Source organism: Tachyglossus aculeatus, chromosome X4 (assembly GCF_015852505.1).
Source record: "Tachyglossus aculeatus isolate mTacAcu1 chromosome X4, mTacAcu1.pri, whole genome shotgun sequence".
In the NCBI taxonomy this organism is placed as follows: Eukaryota; Metazoa; Chordata; class Mammalia; order Monotremata; family Tachyglossidae; genus Tachyglossus; species Tachyglossus aculeatus.
The window spans coordinates 54,666,121-54,674,996 of record NC_052098.1 but is presented as its reverse complement, the minus strand read 5'-3'; the positions used below and the strand labels follow the sequence as shown (position 1 = coordinate 54,674,996).

The 8,876-nt window shown below is 45.2% G+C and overlaps 1 non-coding gene across 1 annotated transcript; it reads left to right on the top strand.

Moving 5' to 3' along the window:
* Window positions 1-8,436: 8,436 nt before the first annotated feature.
* On the top strand, window positions 8,437-8,574 carry LOC119948431. The gene has a single exon (XR_005456827.1). It is a non-coding gene; the product is annotated as a small nucleolar RNA SNORA7 (small nucleolar RNA).
* Window positions 8,575-8,876: the final 302 nt, after the last annotated feature.

The window sequence follows — 8,876 nt, the reverse complement described above, 5'->3', positions numbered from 1 at the left end:
AACACATTGCAGGAGTATTCATTATCTGGGATCTATACCCTAAGTTCTTGATATTCACCCCACCCTCAACCCCACAGCACTTATATACGTATCCGTAATTTATATGGCTAGGGAAGAGTTCTACGTCCGAGGCAGGCCGTGGGCGAGAGGTCAGCGGTGAGATAGACGAGATGGAGGTTCAGTGAGTTAGGTTGGCATCAGAGGAGCGAAGTTTGCGAGCTGGCTTGTAGTAGGAAATCAGGGAGGTGAGGTAGGAAGGGGCAAGGTGATTGAGGGTTTTAAAGCCAATGGTGAAGAGCTTCTGTTTGATGCGGAGGTGGATGGACAACCACTGGAGGTTTTTGAAGAGTGGGGAGACTTGGACTGAACATTTTTAAGGGGGGAGGAAAAAGGATCCGGGCCACGAAGTGATGTATACGAAGGTAGAGCCTCTGCAGCAGCAGCCAGAGAAAGCACTTGCCCCAGAGCTGAAATGCTAATAGTCCCATTAGCAAGAGCTAATAGTCCCATTAATTAGCAGGTTAATTGAAGGAGGATTAGCAATTGTCAATGGGAGATACACCCCAGGCATTCAAGGAGTGATTAGGCCCTGCTGGACTGGGAGAATAATTTGGGGAGCCCGCAAGGGGATGGGGGAAACTCAGCGTGGCTCAGTGGAAAGAGCATGGGCTTGGGAGTCCGAGGTCATGGGTTCAAATCCCGCTCCTTCAATTGTCAGCTGCGTGACCTTGGGCAAGTCACTCCCCTTCTAGACTGTGAGCCCACGGTTGGGTAGGGACTGTCTCTATATGTTACCAACTTGTACTTCCCAAGCGCTTAGTACAGTGCTCTGCACACAGTAAGCGCTCAATAAATACGATTGATTGATTGATTCTCTGTGCCTCAGTTACCTCGTCTGTAAAATAGGGATTAAGACTGTGAGCCCCACGTGGGACAACCTGATCACCTTGTATCTTCCCAGCGCTTAGAACAGTGTTTTGCACATAGTAAGCGCTTAATAAATGCCGTCATTATCATTATTATTATTATTGTTCGAGCACGGGCTTAAGGATGTCTGGAAGAAACATCTTCGAGACGCTGCGTGACCTAGTGGAAAGAACATGGGAGTCAGAGGACCTGGGTTCTAATCGCGGCTCTGTCAGTTGTTTGCTGTGTGATCTTGTCACTTCACTTCTCCGTGCCTCAGTTACCTTATCTGCAAAATGGGGTTAAGACTGGGAGCCCCACATGGGGCAGGGAATGTGTTTAACCCGACTTGTTTATAATAATAATGATGATGGTATTTGTTAAGCGCTTACTGTGTGCAAAGCACTGTTCTGTGCGCTGGGGGGGGGACAGTATGATCGGGTTGTCCCACGTAGGGCTCACAGCCTTTGTCCCCACTTTGCAGATGAGGTCACTGAGGCCCAGAAAGGTCAGGTGACTTGCTCAAAGTCACACAGCTGACAAGCAACGTGGCTCAGTGGAAAGAGCCCTGGCTTTGGAGTCAGAAGTCATGGGTTCAAATCCCAGCTCCGCCAATTGTCAGCCGTGTGACTTTGGGCAAGTCACTTCACTTCTCTGGGCCTCAGTTCTCTCATCTGTAAAATGGGGATTAAGACTGTGAGCCCCCCGTGGGACAACCTGAGCACCTTGTAACCTCCCCAGCGCTTAGAACAGTGCTTTGCACATAGTAAGCGCTTAATAAATGCTATTATTATTATTATTAAAGGGGCTCTAATCAGTTAAAGGTGGGGGGGATGGGGGGAGGGGCGGGGAGACTGCTCCAATGTCAGCATACATAGTATAATGTACTGTCACACGTTTCGGTTGGGAGAGGGGGTCGCACAAAACTATTAAGCTTCAGCCCCACAGAATTTACGTACGTATCGGTAAGTTATTTATTTATATTAATACCCGTCTCCCCCTCTAGACTTTAAGCTCCTGTGGGCAGAGAACGTGTCTACAACAGGAAACTCTATGGTATTGTACTCTCCCAAGCGCTTAGTACAGTACTCTGCACACAGTAAGCGCTCAATAAATACCCGTGATGATCTGACAAGCAGCGTGGCTTAGTGGAAAGAGCCCGGCCTTGGGAGTCAGAGGTCGTGGGTTCTAATAATAATAATAATAATAATAATAATAATGATAATAATTGCATTTATTAAGCGCTTACTATGTGCAAAGCACTGTTCTAAGCACTGGGGAGGTTACAAGGTGATCAGGTTGTCCCACGGGGGGCTCACAGTTTTAATCCCCATTTTATAGATGAGGGAACTGAGGCCCAGAGAAGTGAAGTGACTTGCCCAAAGTCACACAGCTGACAGTTGGCGGAGCCGGGATTTGAACCCCTGACCTCTGACTCCAAAGCCCGGGCTCTTTCCACTGAGCCACGCTGCTTCTAATCCCGGCCCCGCCACTTACCAGCTGTGTGACTTTGGGCAAGTCACTTAACTTCTCTGGGCCTCAGTTACCTCATATGTAAAATGGGGATTAAATGTGTGAGCCCCACCTGGGATGACCTGATTACCTTGTATCTACCACAGCGCTTAGAACAGTGCTCGGCATGTAGTAAGTGCTTAACAAATACCATTATTAATTATTATTATCATTATTATCTACAACCAATCTTCCCACTTCAAAGCCATACTAAAAACACATCTCCTCCAAGACACCATCTCCCCTATTCGCCCTCCTTTCTGTGTCACCTATGCATTTGGATCTGTATCCTCCAAGACACCATCTCCCCTATTCACCCTCCTTTCTGTGTCACCTATGCATTTGGATCTGTATCCCTTAAGCCCTTTGATATTCACTCCACCCTCAGTCCTACAGCACAGCACAGAGAGGCAGGGAGGCCTAGTGGAAAGAGCACAGGCCTGAGGGTCAGATGACCTGGGTTCTAATCCTGTCTCCATGACTTACCTGCTGTGTGATCTTGGCCACGTCACTTAACTTCTCTGGACCTCAGTTCCCTCACCTGCAAAATGGGGATTCGATAACTCTTCTCCCTCCTACTTAGACTGTGAGCCCCATGTGGGACCTGATGATCTTGTATCCACCTCAGCACTTAGTACAGTGGTTGAGGCATTATAAGCGTTTACCCAAAACCACAATCATTATTAAACCACTTACGTACATATCCATCTGTAATTTATTCCAGTCTGTCTTCCCCAACCCTCCCTCCCTCCTCAAATCCGCCAATCACTCTACCCCCTTCAAAGCCCTACAGAAGGTGCACCTCCTCCAAGAGGCCTTCCCAGACTAAGCCTCTTTTCTTCAGCTCCCCCTCCCTTTCGCGTCACCTCGACCTGCTCCCTTTGCTCTTCCCTCCCTCTCCACACCCCACAGCACTTATGTATATATGTATACATCTATAATTCTATTTATTTATATTGATGCCTGTTTACTTGTTTTGATGAGCATATATCTACAATTCTATTTATTCATATTGATGCCTGTTCACTTGTTTTGATGTCTGTCTCCCCCCATCTAGACTGTAAGGCCGGTATGGGCAGGGGTTGTCTCTCTTTATTGCTGAATTGTATTTCCCAAGCGCTTAGTACAGTTCTCTGCACACAGTAAGCACTCAATAAATACGATTGAATGAATGAACCCCAGATTGTTGTGGACAGGGATCATGTCTACCTACTCTTTTTTTATGGCATTTATAAAGCACTATGTGCAAAGCACTGTTCTAAGCGCTGAACAATATTGTATTGTACTCTCCCAAGTGCTTACTTGGGAGTAGAGTGCCTTAATTACAGTAAGCCCTTGAAAATGCCAGCTGAGGAGGTGATCCTCTACTCCTGCTTCTCTCTCCTTGCAGATCTGGGGGCTCTTCTGAGCTGGGTTGGCCACGGTCTTGACTCAATGTGGCAGAGATCCTCAGCTCCTGCATGTTGGGGCCTACAGTTCACACAAATCCCAGGCCCTCTCTCTCTGGCAGCAGGCCAGAATTCCAGGAAATGAGTGATTGACCTATTATACTGGAGGGTGGCTTTGGGGGGAGGGCAGGCCATCCCAAAGAGGGATTGTGCACCACATAGGCAAGCAAGGTCTAACCAGAGAACGTCTCTTGGAAGAGGTGGCTTCTTTTAGAGGGCTTTGCAAGTGGGCAAGGAATGTGTCTGTTATATTGTGTTGTCCTCTCCCAAGCACTTAGTACAGTGCTCTGCACACTTAATAAGTACTATTGAATGATATCACAGCTTAGAACAGGAAGGGCATTTTAAGCAGGTGGAGAAAGTATTAAGAATAGATTGTACACAGAAGAATAATGAGTGAGATACAGTTGGAAAGATTGCTTGGGAGGAGTGAAGAGTGTGAGCTGTGATAGAATAGGAGGGGAAAGTTGATAGGTAAGAAGGAGTGACTTGTGGCCAATCATTTGGAGTTTTTGTTCAATGGGGAGAGAAATAGGTAGGAGTTTTGGAGGAGGAGAGCAGTGTGGCCTAGTGGAAAGAGCATGGACCTGGAGGTCAGAGGACCTGGGTTCCAAGCCTGGCTCCACCACTTGTCTGCTTTGTGAACTTGGCAAGTCCCTTCACTTCTCTGGGCCTCAGTTCCCTCATATGCAAAATGGGGATTCAATACCTGTGATCCCTCCTGTTTAGACTGTGAGCCCCATGGGGGATCTGATCAGAGCTTAGAACAGTGCCAGGGCTTAGAACAGTGCTTGGCACATAGTAAGCGCTTAACAAATACCATAATAATAATTAATTTGTATCTACCCCAGCCCTTAGTACAATGCTTGATGTCCTAGTTTTTTTCCCCCTTTCTCCCTCCTATCTCGCCATCCTCTCCTGCCTCAGTCCCTGACTGGACTACTCTGTCTGAAGGAGAAGATGGCACAGCAGGCAGGTGCCTGCCTGTTTCTCAGGAGAAGGAATGGGTGCAGGTAGGTATATAGAATATAGCTGCTCTACCTGCACTGCCATAGAGACCTGGAATACGTGTAGCTTACTTCTCCCAACCTGTAGCACCCAAAGCATGGGATTGGGTATGGGAAGGTGATCTGCAGAAGCAAGTCAGGGATGGATGCAAAAATAGAGTACCAATATAGCTCTTTAATGTCAAGTAACCACAGTGCAGTATAGCAGTGGGTTGCCTGGTTCAATGTATGGCAGTGATTATATATTTCCAAGTTAATTCATTGTCAAATTTGAATCTATGACCAGGATACTTGTTCAAAATGAAACATGAATTTAGGGAGCCTCCAATCAAGATAATTTGGAAACAGTTGCCTACCGGATCTTTCATTCAATATGACCCTCAAAGTTATATAACACAGATAACTGATGACATGTGACATAGCAACCTCATTGTAATTGGGTTTCTTCAGGTAATTAAGTAGAAAATAGTCAGGCAGTGAGCTTATCCTAATGCCCATGACACTGTATGGGAGTTAGGTGCTTTGCAAAGGCTCTAAAACTCATTCCCATTGTGCAAGCAGGCTTTGAAGGCCAATGAAAAGCACAGCAAGCCTCTCTTCTCATGTCAGCAGTGAACAGATTTCCCAGCTTCACTCCACTGAATAGCCCTGATTGGAGAGCCTCAATTTACACTCCATTGAAATGCCCAGGCCCCTATTTGATTCCACATTGAAAAGTCATGATAAAATGAAATGCTGAGATAAGGCAGTTTTTCTCTATCTCTCCCTCTTTAAACACTATTTTCTTTTCTTTTAAGAATTGCACTCTTTAGGTTTATTAAAAGTCCTGAATTATTATTTTAGATTCTGGGAAATGTTCAACAAGTTCCCTCCTTGATTTTGCAATCCATGTATATTTTTAAGTAAACTCTCTGTAATCAATCAATCAATCAATCATATTTATTGAGTGCTTACTGTGTGCAGAGCACTGTACTAAGCACTTGGGAAGTACAAGTTGGCAACATATAGAGACAGTCCCTACCCAACAGTGGGCTCACAGTCTAGAAGGGGGAGAGACTTCCAAATCCAAAACTTCAAAATGTTCCCATTTCTTGCAAAGTTAATATCAATCATTAATGTAGATAATAATGACACGCACGGGATATGTACTTGAATTTATGAGTAGTCCATCCTTACCTTGGCTCCACCCCCTGTGGCCATCAGAAAGGTGATTCATCACCAAAATATTTTTTAGAAACTCCTTTGGGGTTGGGAACTGATGACACAGACCTCCTCATTAAATTACTGCTAGCAGAGTGAGGGCTCTGGATTACTACTATTGTGGTTCAATTTAAACTGTTTATTCTTTCCCTCTGTGCTGCTTGTCCTCATAAGGAGCAGGAACTCCATATAAACCCCCTGTGACTAAACCAATGTCCTGAAATTCTAGGGGGCTCCCCTGAAATGTGAAGGTAAGGTTATTTTCTCCTACATCTCTGAAGAGATGACACAGTCATGTAATCATTTCCATTCATTCCATAAAAGAACAGCACTTTCCTGAGGTTCAGTAGTTTCTCCATAAAGCTAGAGGGGCCATCTCCTCATTTTGACACCATTTTAGTATAGTTTCCTTTTGTACAAGGCATAGACATTCCTCAAGTTAATATCTGATTTTGAAGTGTATTTTTAAGTCAAAATGTTTTATCTCAATTCTTTTGGATATGACACTGTGTTCTCTTAAGAAGAGCATTTTATTTACAGGTTTTTAGGGCACTAAGAATAGCAGGTATCTAACAAGCCCTGAATTTCCCTGATAAAAATGCATGTTCAGCAATAAGGGGGCTTCCCTCTTATTAAGATGGGGGGTGTACATACAGGCCACATACTACCTACCATCTGGTGTTCCCAAAGGCCCCACAACACAGCCTCCAGAGATGCAAAGGGGAAAACAACTTATTTCACTCCCCCTGTTTTTTCGCACTGGAAGCAAGCAGGTCTGCTTCAAAGGGAGATTTCATTCCCCTGAGCTGCCATGTTCTGCATCTCCTCTGGGAAATGCTGGAAGGAGAACAGGGTGGTGATAATTGAACCGATGTCGACATCACAGCTCCACCTTCTGCCTGTGCCCATAAGTTTGACTCTAAACCCAGGAATTTATCATTAGACTCTGCCTTCCAAGTAAATGGAGAGACTGATTCATGTATAATGATTACAGCTATCTCAAAGTGATTCATGCTGACGAAGGAAAGGGATCATGTGGATGAATAAAATTCCACAGTCAATAAATCCATCAATCAGTGGTATTTGAGTACTTAGTGCACAGATCCATCCAAATGCTTCATTTTAGTTAAGAATTTCAAACTGTTGCCTCCTCCCACCTCTACGAGATCTGCTAATCACAGCAAAATGGACCTGCCTCTGGTAGAGGTACTAATGAAGAGTACGATGACCCTAAAATGAGATATCTTAGGGAAGAAGGAGGAGAACAATGATGCCAAACACAGCCTCTCATGTTGGGTGTAACAGTGCATGTGGGGATCAATCAGTCAATCATTCAGTGGTATTTACTGAGCACTCTACTGTACTAAGTATTTGGGAGAGTACAATGTAACAGAGTTGGTAGACACATTCCCTGCCCAAAGAGAACTTACGATCTAAAGGAAACCTCACCCTTTCCCCCAACCAAGGATTTCCCAAAGGAAGAAAAACTGGGAGTTGGGTAGAACTACAGCCTTGCGTTTTCTGGGGTGCACTTTTCACAAATATACTGCGCATAGGCAAAACAAATGCTCACCACTAACATTTACTCAAGAACATGTTCTCCCTCATACTTAGATTGCAAACCTCATGTGGGACAAGGACTGTGTGTGATTAACTTATATCTACCCCAGCGCTTAACACCTATTAAGTGCTTAACAAATATAACAATAATAATAAGAAAAATAACATGATTCCTAGGAGCAGCCATCCATTCTCTCCTTTCTCTGGGCATCATTATGGGCAAGGAATGTGTCTGCTAATTCTGTTGTACTTTCCCAAACACTTAGTACAGTGGTCTGCACATAAGAAGCACTCAATAAATACGATTTATTGATTGATCAGCCTTCATGAAGGAAACACAAGAAACTCTTCTTTCCTTTAATTATTGGAGGACTGACATCCTGTGACTTACTCCCTAGGAGACAGAGTTCATGACTTTGGAACAGTCTCATCATGCTCCATAAAGAAAATAGTAATGATAATTATGTTTTTTAATAATATTTGTTAAGGGTTTTTATGTTATTTGTTAAGCTCTTACTATGTGCTAGGCACTGTTCTAAGCACTGGGATAGATAGAAGGTAATCAGGTTGGACACAGTCCCTGTTCCACATGGGGCTCACAGTCGTAATTCACATTTTACAGATGAGGGAACTGAGGCAAAGAGAAGTTAAGTGACCTGCCCAAGGTCACACAGCAGACAAGTGGCAGAGCAGAGAATAGAACTCAGGTCCTTCTGACTCCCAGGCCCGTACTCTATCCACTAGGCCATGCTGCTTCTCTATGTGCCAGGCACAGAACTAAACGCTGGGGTAGATGCAAGCTTCCCCTCTCAGGGTCGCACCTGGAGAGTTTCCAGTACTCTACCAGTCCCAACTATGGGAGGGAGAAGCAAGCAGAAGCTTATCCATTCCAATCCTAGCTTGGGCAGTGGCTAGTGAGAGGAAGGCAATCTGCTACACCTGTGCCGTGCAGCAGTGGCATGGGAGGGAGTCGAGGGTGGAGACTCAAGTTTACTGCGTGGAAGGAGGCAGTGGTAAACCACTTCAATCCATACTTCATGCTGCTGCCCGGATTATCTTTGTCCAGAAACGCTCTGGGCATATTACTCCCCTCCTCAAAAATCTCCAGTGGCTACCAATCAATCTGCACATCAGGCAGAAACTCCTCACCCTTGGCTTCAAGGCTGTCCATCCCCTCGCCCCCTCCTACCTCACCTCCCTTCTCTCCTTCTACAGCCCAGCCCACACCCTCCGCTCCTCCGCT